The following is a 12468-nucleotide window of genomic DNA, read 5'->3' on the forward strand; positions in this document are numbered from 1 at the left end:
ACCAGCCCTCCAGGTTCATGGTGTGCTGCCTTCATTAAAGACATAGGTCACAAGCCATGAGTTCTGTGATACATTAAGCCTGTCTTTACATTCCTCTTAAAGAATTAAAATGGTGCGATGGAATGACACAAAGTATTGAAGTGGACTAAAGCCACCATGTTGATTCAAAATTTGTTTTTAAAAAAATGTGACTTTTTACTTTCAGACTTTATGCGTGACGAGTAAGTATTACTCATCATTTTTATCATAGAATGAACACCGTAGAGCTGGCAAAAAAAGACATATATGGTATGCTTTGGCTGTTTTCATAGACTTGCCATTGTAAGCCTATGCCTAAGAAATACTGATCATACATACCGAGGAAGTATTAATCATAACAGATCTGTTATTAACAGTCATGGAACCAGAGATGTAAGTCTGTGATTTTCTGTTGAGTCAATTATGCAAGTCTAACGCTTGGTCCATTGCTCTGTCTCCTCCTGATATGTTTGATTATCCTACATAAAATATTGGAAACTAGAAAAAGCGTAAGTATGGAGATTAATATTTTCTCATGGTCTGTATTTTGAGTATAACATATCTCAAACTATGATTACAGGCTTTTTTCCCAACTTAAAAATACTTGCATTGTAGAAGCTAGTTTAAAGAAAAACAGCTTGTTAAATAAAAGTTGAATCTCGGTGCTGTTTTGTGTTTTTCCATCATTTCTCCACTTTGAGCTCCACTCTTATCAGGTGGAAACCAGAAGAATGTTGGTTTTAATCACTGATTGTAAATGTGCCAATCTGTACTTTCAGCAGCGGTATTTGTTAGTTTTAGGGAACAGAGATATGGAAATGTTAGAGGACATGGTAAGATACCTATATTCCTGCATGAACTTCAGTGAGAGTCCCAGAAACTGCCTAGGGGTACAGCATTTCCATTTTTTTAATCATTAAATTTATCTGAGTTTTATAAGCCAACTACTGTTTTTTTGGTTAAACCAAAATGAATCTGGAATAACTTTGTGTGCATTAGCAGTGTTGTTCAGATATACACTAACCCAATTAATGTGGAATTGTGCCTGCTGGACAGTTGTTAGTAGGGCTTTGCCACTTTTTAGACACAGTTTAGGAATTTAACTCAGTAAAAGACACAGTGCAGCTATTATACTGACTTCATATGCAGACATTTTGCTTAAAATACACAAAATTAATGAGATGGAAATTTTTTTATTAAGGGCCATGATGCACTTTTTTCCAGTAGAAGGGAAACAAAACTGGAATGTGATTGATGAGTCAGAAGGATATCAGTCTTTGTTACTGGCTGAAAGAGCTTGGAAGTAGGAAAAGTGACAGCAGAATACAACCTTTTTATTTTCAGTACTGCAACATGCTTCATATATGATGATGCAAACTTTGGTTTGCCTTTTACTGTCTTGGTTCATCTGCATTGGACTGCAAAACAGATTAATTCAACTAAGTAGCACTAGTATGGGTTTCAGCTCCCCCATAACTAGCATAGCGTCTCCTTTATGCTAACTGAATCTTCTACTGCTTTCAGTGGGAAGTTTTAGTTCATGTGAGGAGAAGGGATTGTGCACAGTTTTCTAGCCTAAGCTCTTTACAGCAGTGCTAAAATCCTGCATTTGGACACAACATCATCACAACAGCAAATGTTGGAAGTCTTCCTGCCAGTCGGTGCAAGCCCTGCCAGCGCAAGGCTGTGCGTGGCACCCCAGGCAGGATCTTCCCACAGGTTACCCTGCTGCACATGAGGCTCCCAAAATTGCTAATGCTGCTGTTATTTGTATTCAGCCTTAGCATAAACATGACATCAATATTAATGGTATGAACACATCACTCTGTTTTTTCTTTAGAAAAAAAGGGTAAAGGAAAATGACATTTCATACACAAAGCTGACATCCAGAGACTGCATAAAGACCCAGAAAGTCTCCCTAGGTTCACTTAGGAACAAAATTAGGACTAGATCCTGATGATGCAGAGCTGTTTGTTTGGGGTTTAGTTTTGGTTTGTTTTGGTTGGGTTTTTTTTTTGAACAGTTAACTTTAAGGGGAAATAATTATAAAAGGTCTACATGTTTACTTTTAAACACAGCATTTTTTCCACTCTGCCCCAAGTCTGACATTTTAATGACCTGCTTTGCCTTGGTTTTTACTGGCAGCATATATTGAAGGGGTATTTTATATACAGTTTTAACATTTGAACAACACAGCTCCGTGTTCTGTCACTTTTCTGTTGTGGAAAATGTCTTTTAAGTTTTTATTTCTTTTAATTGCTTACTAATTTGAGGGCATCTTTGCAAATGTCTTTAGAAACTTTCAGATTTATCATTGGTAAGGGTTATTAATTTAAGAAGAGAAAGCAAAGTAAAAGCTGCATATATTTTCACTCAAATTACTATCCTAAATGACTCCATGGGGGGTTTCTTATAGGGGTCACTGAAAGGCAGAAAGGAATGTTTTTACTTCTTTGCTTTGTCACAAAAATTAGGTTACAAGGGCTATAAATGCAGGTAATACTTTTTATTACTAGATTTTCCTCTGTAATGAATATAACATTTCTTCTTTTCATATAACGATACCCACTGAATGTCTTAGTACTTAGCATGTTTACTCTTAACTTTAACAAGGGTCTAAAGTAATTCCCCTTTAAAAGGCTTGCAAGCAATCTGAAGACAAGAAAGAAACCCTGTATGGCAGGATCACTGCTGGAAGTGGAAGATTGGAGGGAGACGCTGTCTTGCTTGCTACCAGCAAGCTCATCAATAACGCCAATCCTTGAGTAGGTGAGGTAGCAAGAAGTAAAAACTAAAACTGGAGAAGTCACAAGTCTGAATCAGAAAGACCAGAAAATTTTGAAAGCAAAATATGAAATTGGTCACATATTTTCCTGCTATAAAACACATTGTTCTGTGCCGGTCTGCCAGAATCCACATTTACAGGATTCTCTAGTTCCAAAAAAAAGACTGTCTCGCTATTGCTTTGAGATTTGGGCCACACTGTTAAATTGGGACAAGCAACTCCACCTCAGTGAGGCTGCGCTCTTTAACAGCTGATCCAGCGAGCACACTACGGTTGTTCCGTACGAGTCGTCGCACAGGGCCCTCTCTCCAGGGGATTACACCTCCTTCCCAGCTTTGCTCTTCAAGAGGGCATTAATATTCTCTGAAAGGCGGCCACTCATCTGTAGCTCTGCAATGCCGACCTACTTTGATCTTAGCCTCAGAAATAGAATGATGAGGGATAAGAGTTCAAAGTATAAGAAGAAACTCAATATGCAAAGAATGTACCACATCTTAATAAGTAATGAGAATTCCCTCCATTTGTTGCTATTGTAAGAAAAAAGAGTTTAATATCTTTATGGGATTAGAACTCCATGGTACTTTGCTAATGAGTGGCCAGAGCTATTAAGATTTTCCTTATGTCTCCAGATAGGCTGGCAAACAAACATCAATAAACAATGGCAAGTCTCTAAGACTGGCTATTAAGTTTTTGATCTGGCAAGTATTTTATTAATGTGGCTAACATATTTTGATTGTAGACCGAATAGAACAAATACATAACACAGAATTTCAATCTTTTCCTTACAAGCAATTTGAGGATTAAGTAAATTACCAGTAATGAATGGTGGCTTTTTAACAAAGTTTATCACAAATGACCCTGGATTGTTAAGTGTTTGCTATTCAAGCAGCTGTAGATGGACAGGAGATTCAGAAAATTACTAGTGAAGACAAAATTACGTCTTTTACTGGTTTGCTCAGAATTGAGGAGATATCATTCACATGAACACTCAGGCTGCATAGCACTGATAAATGCCAGCAAATTTAGCTTTCATAAGTGTATTTGAGAAAGATTAACACGCACCATTCAGTTCAAGTTTTAGTTTTTAGGTTAGCTGCCTTTCATATTAATCAGCTTTATTTTTTTCAGGGCTGCCTTTTCTGTGTAAGAGCAGTGGGTGAATGCCATGTTTAATAACCCCTTACACCAACTAATTCCTTTTTCCAGCAACTGTGTGGTTTCCAAAAAAATTAAATTTGTATAATTGGAAGGAGAAATGTGGAAATGAATGTTGTTTGTCTTTAAAGTGCTAGAGAAGCTTATGTTTCAAGGAGTCACGTAGCCCTTTCAGGACCATTTACTGTTCCTCAAATTCCTTTCTATTTATATTTCCAAGTCCTATAAGTACAGTAGGATTTAAGGTCAGCACAAGATACTTTTTCACTTGATCAGCTCAGATGCTAATCGTCACGATGAAGTATAGCATGCTAAGGAGAGTGAGATATTTCACATGCAAATCCCGATTTTCTGAGTGTGATGTCAGGAATTACTAGCAAAGATTTTCATCAGGTCAGTGTCGAAACCTTGTTTCCTTGTTCACTTTTCATGACTGATAAACAACCATGCCATCTCTCTCTAGCATCAATCCAACTACCTAGAAACCGATCACTAAATTCTCTGCTTTGCAGACAGATGATTTCATTTTCCTTTCAGAAAAAATTTGAGAAGTATCAGTGACTTGTACAATAGAGGCCAAGCATGAAAAACTTGTCAGTCAAGAGAACGTCACCCCATAAATGTCCCCAACAGCTCTTTCCTCTTTTCTGATTTGAAAGGAGAGTAGTTTTAATTAATTTATTGGTCTGCATCTGTTTAACAGGCATATGTGTGATGGGTTTCTGAACACACCTGGTCTATTTTTTAATGTAACCTCCAAAAAGATTTTGATCTTATTTTTAGCTTTAACCTTATAAAAATGTAACAGCACAAGGAATTCTTACAGTGACTAAACTCCTTTTTCTTTTTTTTTTTTTTTTTTTTTTTTTTAATTTAAATCCCAGTTTCAAAGGAATTTAGCTATGACCTGGATTTTAATTTTCTTGGGGATTTTACTAATGCTTGAGGGGGAAAATCTGGTGCATTTTCAGCATATTAAATACCTGTTTGTGTCAAAGTAGTCATTACATTTCTAATTCTTTTGATTACAGTACAGTGATACAGCAAGGGGTATGTCTGGATATTTGTCATCTTTAGCTATGCTATCATTAGAATATGATTTCTTTATTTTCATTATTGGGGCATGCTACAGTAAATGCACCTAAATATTGCTCAATTTTGAAACCAGTTAATTATCCTGTCATTGGTGCAACATTATTCAATTTTGCATTAAAATTGTTTTCCTGGAGACCTGAGCTCAATGCAAATAAACTGTTCATTTTTGGCAACCAGGAAGAAATGGAGTCCTTGTAAAAATCAGACTTTGGAGTGAGGAAGTTGGCGATTTTTTTCATTAGTTTCATAGGGCTCATTGTTCCTATTCTGGAAACTTTATAGCTGCAATCACCTACGGCTAGAATCTGATTTTTACTGAGGTGCTATAATAATTATACTAAGTACTTTCTGTTTGTCACTGACAAACAGCAATCCTTGATTGTCACTTAAGGAAAATAGAAACTTTTATATTGTGGGTTACTTTCCAAAACTTCATGGTTTGAGTTCTCAGGAATAAGTGCAAGCTTTTAATTAAATAAAACCAAACCAAACAAAAAAAAACCTACCCTAGGTTTTGCATACAACCAGGAAATCTCACTCTTGAAGATATTCACAGAGATGCTCAGGGCAGTGGGGAGGAATATATGAAAAAGAACAAGAACTTTCAGAAACTTTGAGATCCTTAAATAAAATATTTTGCTAAGAAACTTAAATATGACTTACTGAGAACTGAAGGTTGACAAGTTTAACTAAATACTGTAATAACAAAACAAACAAACAAAAACCTTTCAGTTCAATTGTGGATCAGCAGTTAATACTCTGAAATCCACAAGCTACGGCTATCTGTGCTGTTATAATCCAAAAGAAGAACTCTACATTTTGTGTTTTTCAAAGGAAGATCTTAATCACCTCTTTGTAAGCCACCAAACCCCTTATTAAAAGTCTGGGCCCAATCCTCCCTTGAAAGAGTGGCCCCAGCGCACTATGGTCTTTGATCCTAAATTGAGAACAACTCCTACTGGAGGTAATGGTATGTGATTAAGGCCTGCAGAACTTGGGCCACTGACATCAGTGAGACTGGCTGCTGCCCAGAGTAAAGAGCAATTTCATAAGATTAAGGACCATTGCTACGTTTGGTATCTGAATTCTTAGTAACTCTTCCTCGTTATTTACTCAGCTTAAATAAGATGAACAGTACTACCTTGTTGTCAATATCAACATTACTTAGTGGAAACTAGAGTGAAAATGACTGCAGTGATTTTTTTATTAAAACTTATATTTATAGCATAAATACTATGTAATGTAAAAACTTAATGATACAGTTGCTAGTCTTGCTCTTTGATATCATATTTTTAAAATAAGTTACTGACAACCTGAATGATTAAACTCAATTTTCTGTTAAAATTAACTCAGTTTTACATACATACATATTGGTTTTCTGTTGCACTAAATGTGTCCTAGTAAGTGCATTCAGCAAGGGGACCTAGAGAGCTGGGACCAGCTGCCTGCTCAGGCCTGGCACAGGGTGCTGCGTCTTCCAGTTGAGAGGGAAGGAAATAATGGAACATTCTCCCCCAATTTGTATGTGCAAATAAGGGCATATATAGTATAACATTTACAGCTGGCCTGTTCAGTAAACTTCTACAATTAAACCAGACTAAAAGTTTCTCTGCTAAATGGATTAGGATTTTCTCCATCCTTAGGGACTGGGGAGATCCCTCAGTTGAGCTATATGTTCTCTCTGTAATAATATAGGTAGAAGTACTACCCACAAGTTTAGGGATGGTAATTTTTCTGAGGTGGAGAGGATGTCTGAACTGGATTGGTTTACTTCTCTGTAAATTCAGGTTACCTGCAAAAGTAAGCATTGTGACAGCTGTGATACTGAGGTACCAGAAACATAATTTGGGGATTTAAAAAAACAAACAAACAAACAAACAAAAAAAGACAGCAGACATTTAACTTGCTCTACCTGAACTTTGTAAAAGTCTTTCAGTGGTACATCACTAATTTCAGGTTTTTGTGTTTGGCACAAATAGGAAATATTGGAAGAACCTGGAGCTTAACAGCTTCGTTCTTTCCTTTGCGAGGAAATAGAATTAGAACCTGCATGTGCTTGGCTTATACTTCATAATACATTTTATTATTAGAATTATAAATTAGGCCCCTGGGCACCAAAATACAGCTTAACTAAAAACATGACTAACCAAGGTAAATTGATGCCTGCTCTAAAATATTTTACCATCACAGAATACCAGAGGCTGCCTCTTGCTCTGAGCCCTCCACTCTTAAGTGGGTATATTGGCACCACTATTATACTGCTGTAACTAGTCTAGGACTTGAACCTGAGCCACACTCTTGGTTTCCATCCATTCATCACAACTGGAGAGTCTTGTAGGTTTTTGGCCGGCTTTCACCTTCTACAGGTGGTGGAAGGCCAGCTGCAAGTGTGTTTATTCTCATTAGCTGCTCAATAAGCCCTGAGCTTTTCAGTGTTAGTGATGGAAGAGGAGGTGATCTTTTGTGTGTGGCGTGTGTGTGTGTGTGTCATCGCCCATCCTTGCATGCTGGCATTGAGCAGTGTCATGATTCAGTGCAGGACTCAGTCTTGCTTAGCATTTTCCATAGATTCAGCAGTCAGAAAAGCTGTGAGTGTGATACAGTCCTGTTTCCTTGATATTATTCAGTTATCCAAATCTGTAAAAACGGGGGTAGCAACACTACCCCACCAACTTGTGCTTGATGACTATAATCATGAACGTTTCTGAGGAGAGACAGTCATTTGAATCAAATTGGTTGCCTTCTTTGTAACTTCAGTTTATCTTGAGAAAATACTGTCAGAATAATATATGCTTCCTTTATTACGAAGAAGTTCTACTCTTGATCGATAGGACTTACATTTCATTTGTCAGGTTAATGAATTATTAGTCTTCCAGGTTTTTTTAGTACATTTCAGTCTCTTTTTATGCAACAGACAGCTGTGACAAGACTGAGGTGGAAAAGTAGCCTAAACCCTGGTGCTAAATAATAGGGACAGGTACTGTTACATCTCACTGGGTGCTTCTTATATAACTAAGGTGGAAGTACTTTGGCTAATGCCAACTACTGTAGCCAGAAGCGATGCTGGGAGAGTGCCCTAGTGCTTGGGCTTGACAGTTTGAGACAGGGATTAGACCTGGGAACTCACTGTAGCCCTGATGGAAGGGTCCAGAGTTGGGACTCTTATCCTTTGCTAGCTGAAATATTTTGACTATATAGCAAAGAACCTTATGGACCTGTGTTTTGAGAAGGTCAGCTAATGGGGCTTTGAAACCACAGTACGGGATTGGTCTCCCTGCATGTCAGGATTGTTGCTGCAGACCAAGCCACACAGCTCTGGAGCTCCAAAGAAACGGAAGTTCACAGGGGACATGATTTGGCTTTCCAAGGTGGGCTGCTATTCCCCCTTGTGTGCAGCAAGTTGTATGTAACTAGAGAATAAAATCATCAGAAAATGCAACTGAATTTTTCTGCCTACCAGTGACAACATTAAGTGCTTTGCATTATCCCCTCAGGATTTTATCAAGCAAGTAAATTTTTTTGGTGTTTTTTGGTGAATTTGCTTTTACTTTGGGTGCATATGAGGAAAATGAAGATTTCACATTCAGTAAGTTGGGTATGTTCCATAAACATTAACTATGCATGTTAAAGCTGTCCTAGGGCAATCCTGATGTGCACTCAGTAGTGTTTTCATCTTTTCTATAAATATTTGTAGTTGATCATGCATTACAATAGAGCATTCCTCTCTTTTGACTTTGACCTTTTTTTTTTTTAGCTTGTTCATCTGATTTGCACGGAAGGGGGAAGAAGTTTTTATGGAAAAGACAAACTGCAGACTCAACTCTGTGTGTGGGTATATGTGTGTATGTTAGTAAAGTCTGCTGAAAAGCTATTTAAAGATTTTAGTGAGAAGGCATTGTCTCCATTTTTATGGAGCTAATGAAATATTTGGGGTTTTGTTTATCTACATAAAAAGTTCTTTGGAAAAAAAATATAATTGGGAATGACAAGTAAACATTAGAAGTAAAAAGTTAAGTTCTATTACTGCATTTTAAATGTCATTCTTCATCTTTCATTTCCTCTATGAACACTTCCTCCAATTTTTGTATGCTACTATATTTCAAAACTTTTTGACCAATAAATGGAAGTCTTCTGATGTCATTCATGCTTTAAATACTTTGCTGCTTTTGCTATCCAAAAATGCCAACAGTTTTAGGAGTGTGTTTCTGAGTGCCTTAGACTTTTGGAATAGCCAGAAAAAATTTGTGAATCACAGAAAAAGATCAGCCAGTCTCAGTGAAACCGAAACTTGTTTGTAGAATTGAGGATTAATATTTTCAAATTCCTTCTAGTATATGACTTTATACCATAATATTATTTCTGGTTTTGTTCAAGTATTTCCTAAGCCAGCAGCTGGAGCACCCTAAACTAGGAAGTTCCAAAACTGGGCAGGCATTCTGGCAACATACTGTTGCTAGATCCTAAGTAGAATACTCCTATTTGTTGACTAGTAAAACAGTAGAAGTTCTTCAGTTAAAAAAAATATATATATATATTTTTCAATTAGTGGCAGTTCTACTTAAAAGGTAAAATGATATGACATTTGCATAGGTTCTTTTAATGATCCTAACTTCGTGACCGCTTTGCAAAATAACTTAAATGTGACATAAAAAATACAATAAAATTTCCCTGGCTTCTACCCTCTGTACATTTATGGCAATTTTGTATCTGGATTCAGATCTCTAATCATTTAAACTGAGCTAAGCTCTAGAAAGCTAATCTCTCTGTATTTTTAAAGTAAATACTATTGCATTTATTATGTGAAGAGTCTGTACATTTCAAACAACTATTTTAGAAATAAGCATAGGAAAGCTTTAGTTCTGTATGGAGAATGCACTGCTGTAGTTTTTTTTAAAGGAATAATTGAAAATTACTGTTCTAGTATCACTGTCTTTTCATTTGTCTTTCATCACTATGCCTTTCAATACCATTCATCTATGGACTAATGCAATGCCCGCTGAAGTCAATAGAAGTCATTCAGTTGACATCAATGAACAATGAATCAGGCCCTTTAAAAAGAAGAAGAAACTAGAGTTTACAAGGGTTAAACAGAGCGCTGAGGAAAACCACTCTGAGGCAGGAATTGTGACTGCTGTGTCCGTACAGCACCTGGCATTTCACTGCCATATAGAATAGCAACAAAATAAACTGATCGTCAGTCTCCACTGGTGGCTCTGATAAGGGAAGGCAGTTTTGCCAGTCAACATCTGAATTGGTTATCTACACAAAGGCTTAGTATGTATCAATAATTGTAATACACAGTAAAAAATCTGTTCACGTAGGTGTCACTGATGCAGATGTTGAAAATCTTTTATGTTATTTGCTTCTGCCCTGTCTTTTCAATGAACTCATACTTTATCAGTTTGTCTTTGTTCTGATTAAGTTGTAATCACTCAAAAGCAGATTCTGAAGCTCCCCCTCCTTCCTTCAGAGACTGTGTTTGTTTTATACCCAAATGTGACATTGCACACTAGTGCAATCGAAAAAGGCTGCAATGATCAATTGAGGGCCCAATCAAAGCCTAACAGATAGGCAGCCATTCATCGCCGTTTGATATAAAAGGTGTTTTATTTCTCATCACTTTTTTGTCACTGAAAGAATGCTTCCTACGTGCAGATTAATTAAAGTGTAAACATTAAATATTGATTGATGCATTATCAGCATGGAGCAGTTGCCTCCACTCAGATTGATTCCTGCAGTGATTTATTGTCATATTTGTGGAGTCATTTCACTCGATAACAAAGAGAAATAGCCGGCTCCCTCTACCTTTCAGGCTCGCTTTCTGGCTCTCACACTGCACCTCCTCATCCTCAGTGACTCCCATTCTTTACCTACTGGAACTAGCATGGCCTCACTATGTTTTCAGGAGAAAAGTTTAGGGGTTTTTATTTTGGTGTTTGCATAGTGAGTTTATAGTTCAGTAGGAAGCTCACAGACCTGTGCTCTCAAATGGAACATCTCTGGTTAATGCTTTCACTCCCTGTCCCACACAGCTGCTTTCCCTGACCCTGCTCAGGCACAACCTGGCAAACACAGGTTCAAATCGTTCAAACTAATTCACTGCCAACTTGCCAGAATGGTGAACTTTCAGCAGAGTAACATGGTTTAGATCATTTTTATGGCTAAATTACCCAATTAGTTATTTGGAGTGGGATCACAGCCACACAATAGCATATCAATTTAAAGAGTTTCAGGTTTTTATTCTTATTTTTGGATAAATGCATAGAAGAGACATTAGTTCAAGTCTTGTGGAGTATTTAAAGCAAAGCAAAATTTTGTGGGATATTATTAAACTTCTGCATTAGAAAATCCTTTTTGAAACTTTATTCAATATCTGTAGCTTTTTGTTTGGATTCAAACAAGATAGTAATCCAAACACCTTCACTCTGCTCCCTGAAAGTCTTTAACATTTTTATTCTGTGTTCATTTGCATCAGCGATGGCTATTACGCAGCACCATGCGTTGTCAGATCCACTGCACGCAGCTGTCTGTGCCAAAAGGAGCTGTAGCCCCGATGTCATGTATTTGTTCAGGACTGCTATATTCTCTCCTTCTCTGTTTTCATTGGGAGGGTGGTCATTCAGTATGTTTGCAGCCAGAAACTGCCTGTGCTGGCTGAATGTACCCTCAGTGACACAGTCAGTTACAAAAGAAAATTATTTGTGAAATTGCTTTTTTCTGCAGTAACAAAACTTAATCTCTTACATACATGGCTTTCATTTAACAATCAAAGAATTAGATTACTCAAAATCTGCTGAAATCAAATGTATGGGTAAGACCACAAAAATACGTAATGGGCAACTGGTGATCTTGATTCAGTCAGCCAATGAAACATTAACTTTTGGTCACAGTATCAACAAATGCTAAACTTGTGAATTTATTGCAGCAGATAATTTCACTTCTAGACCTACAGAAAGTCATAGGAATGATTTCCTACATAAGCAGCAGCCGTGCTAAACTAGCTTTCTAAGAACTGTATGCTATGGTTTCTCTAAAAGGCTGTCGCAGAAACTGTACAAGACTTCATTAAGATAGGTATTCACTTGTATTGCTGCAATTCCTGACCATCCTTGCCACCCTCAGGTAATTGCTCAACAGCACTTTATTTAGGATGTTTTGATACTCTACAGATGTACCCAAACCTGGGAGAAAATACTGCTATTCTAGGTCCTTCCTCCCCATGCATTTTCTACCAGATGCTCTTCCTGTTCTCCTTCTTCTCTGTTATCCATTCCTAGGCAGAATTCTCCCTTTTTGCATCAGCTTACTGATATCTGGGCAGCCACACTTGAATGTGGCACTCCTAAAATTAAAAAGCAAACAAACCAACCCTAAGGTATTGCAACAGTGTACTCATCTGGATTCCTTCGAAATAC

At 37.2% G+C, this 12468-nt stretch overlaps 1 long non-coding RNA gene across 1 annotated transcript in view; it reads left to right on the top strand.

The window, feature by feature from the left end:
• LOC116962767 overlaps nucleotides 1-12468 on the top strand; it is a 122679-nt gene that overhangs the window by 86398 nt on the left and 23813 nt on the right. Inside the window, exon 5 of the long non-coding RNA XR_004407784.2 lies at nucleotides 8808-8881. This is a non-coding gene — a long non-coding RNA (uncharacterized LOC116962767). The remainder of the gene's footprint in view (nucleotides 1-8807; nucleotides 8882-12468) is intronic.

This window comes from Tyto alba, unplaced genomic scaffold, assembly GCF_018691265.1.
Source record: "Tyto alba isolate M040663 unplaced genomic scaffold, T.alba_DEE_v4.0 Super-Scaffold_26, whole genome shotgun sequence".
Classification (NCBI taxonomy): domain Eukaryota; kingdom Metazoa; phylum Chordata; class Aves; order Strigiformes; family Tytonidae; genus Tyto; species Tyto alba.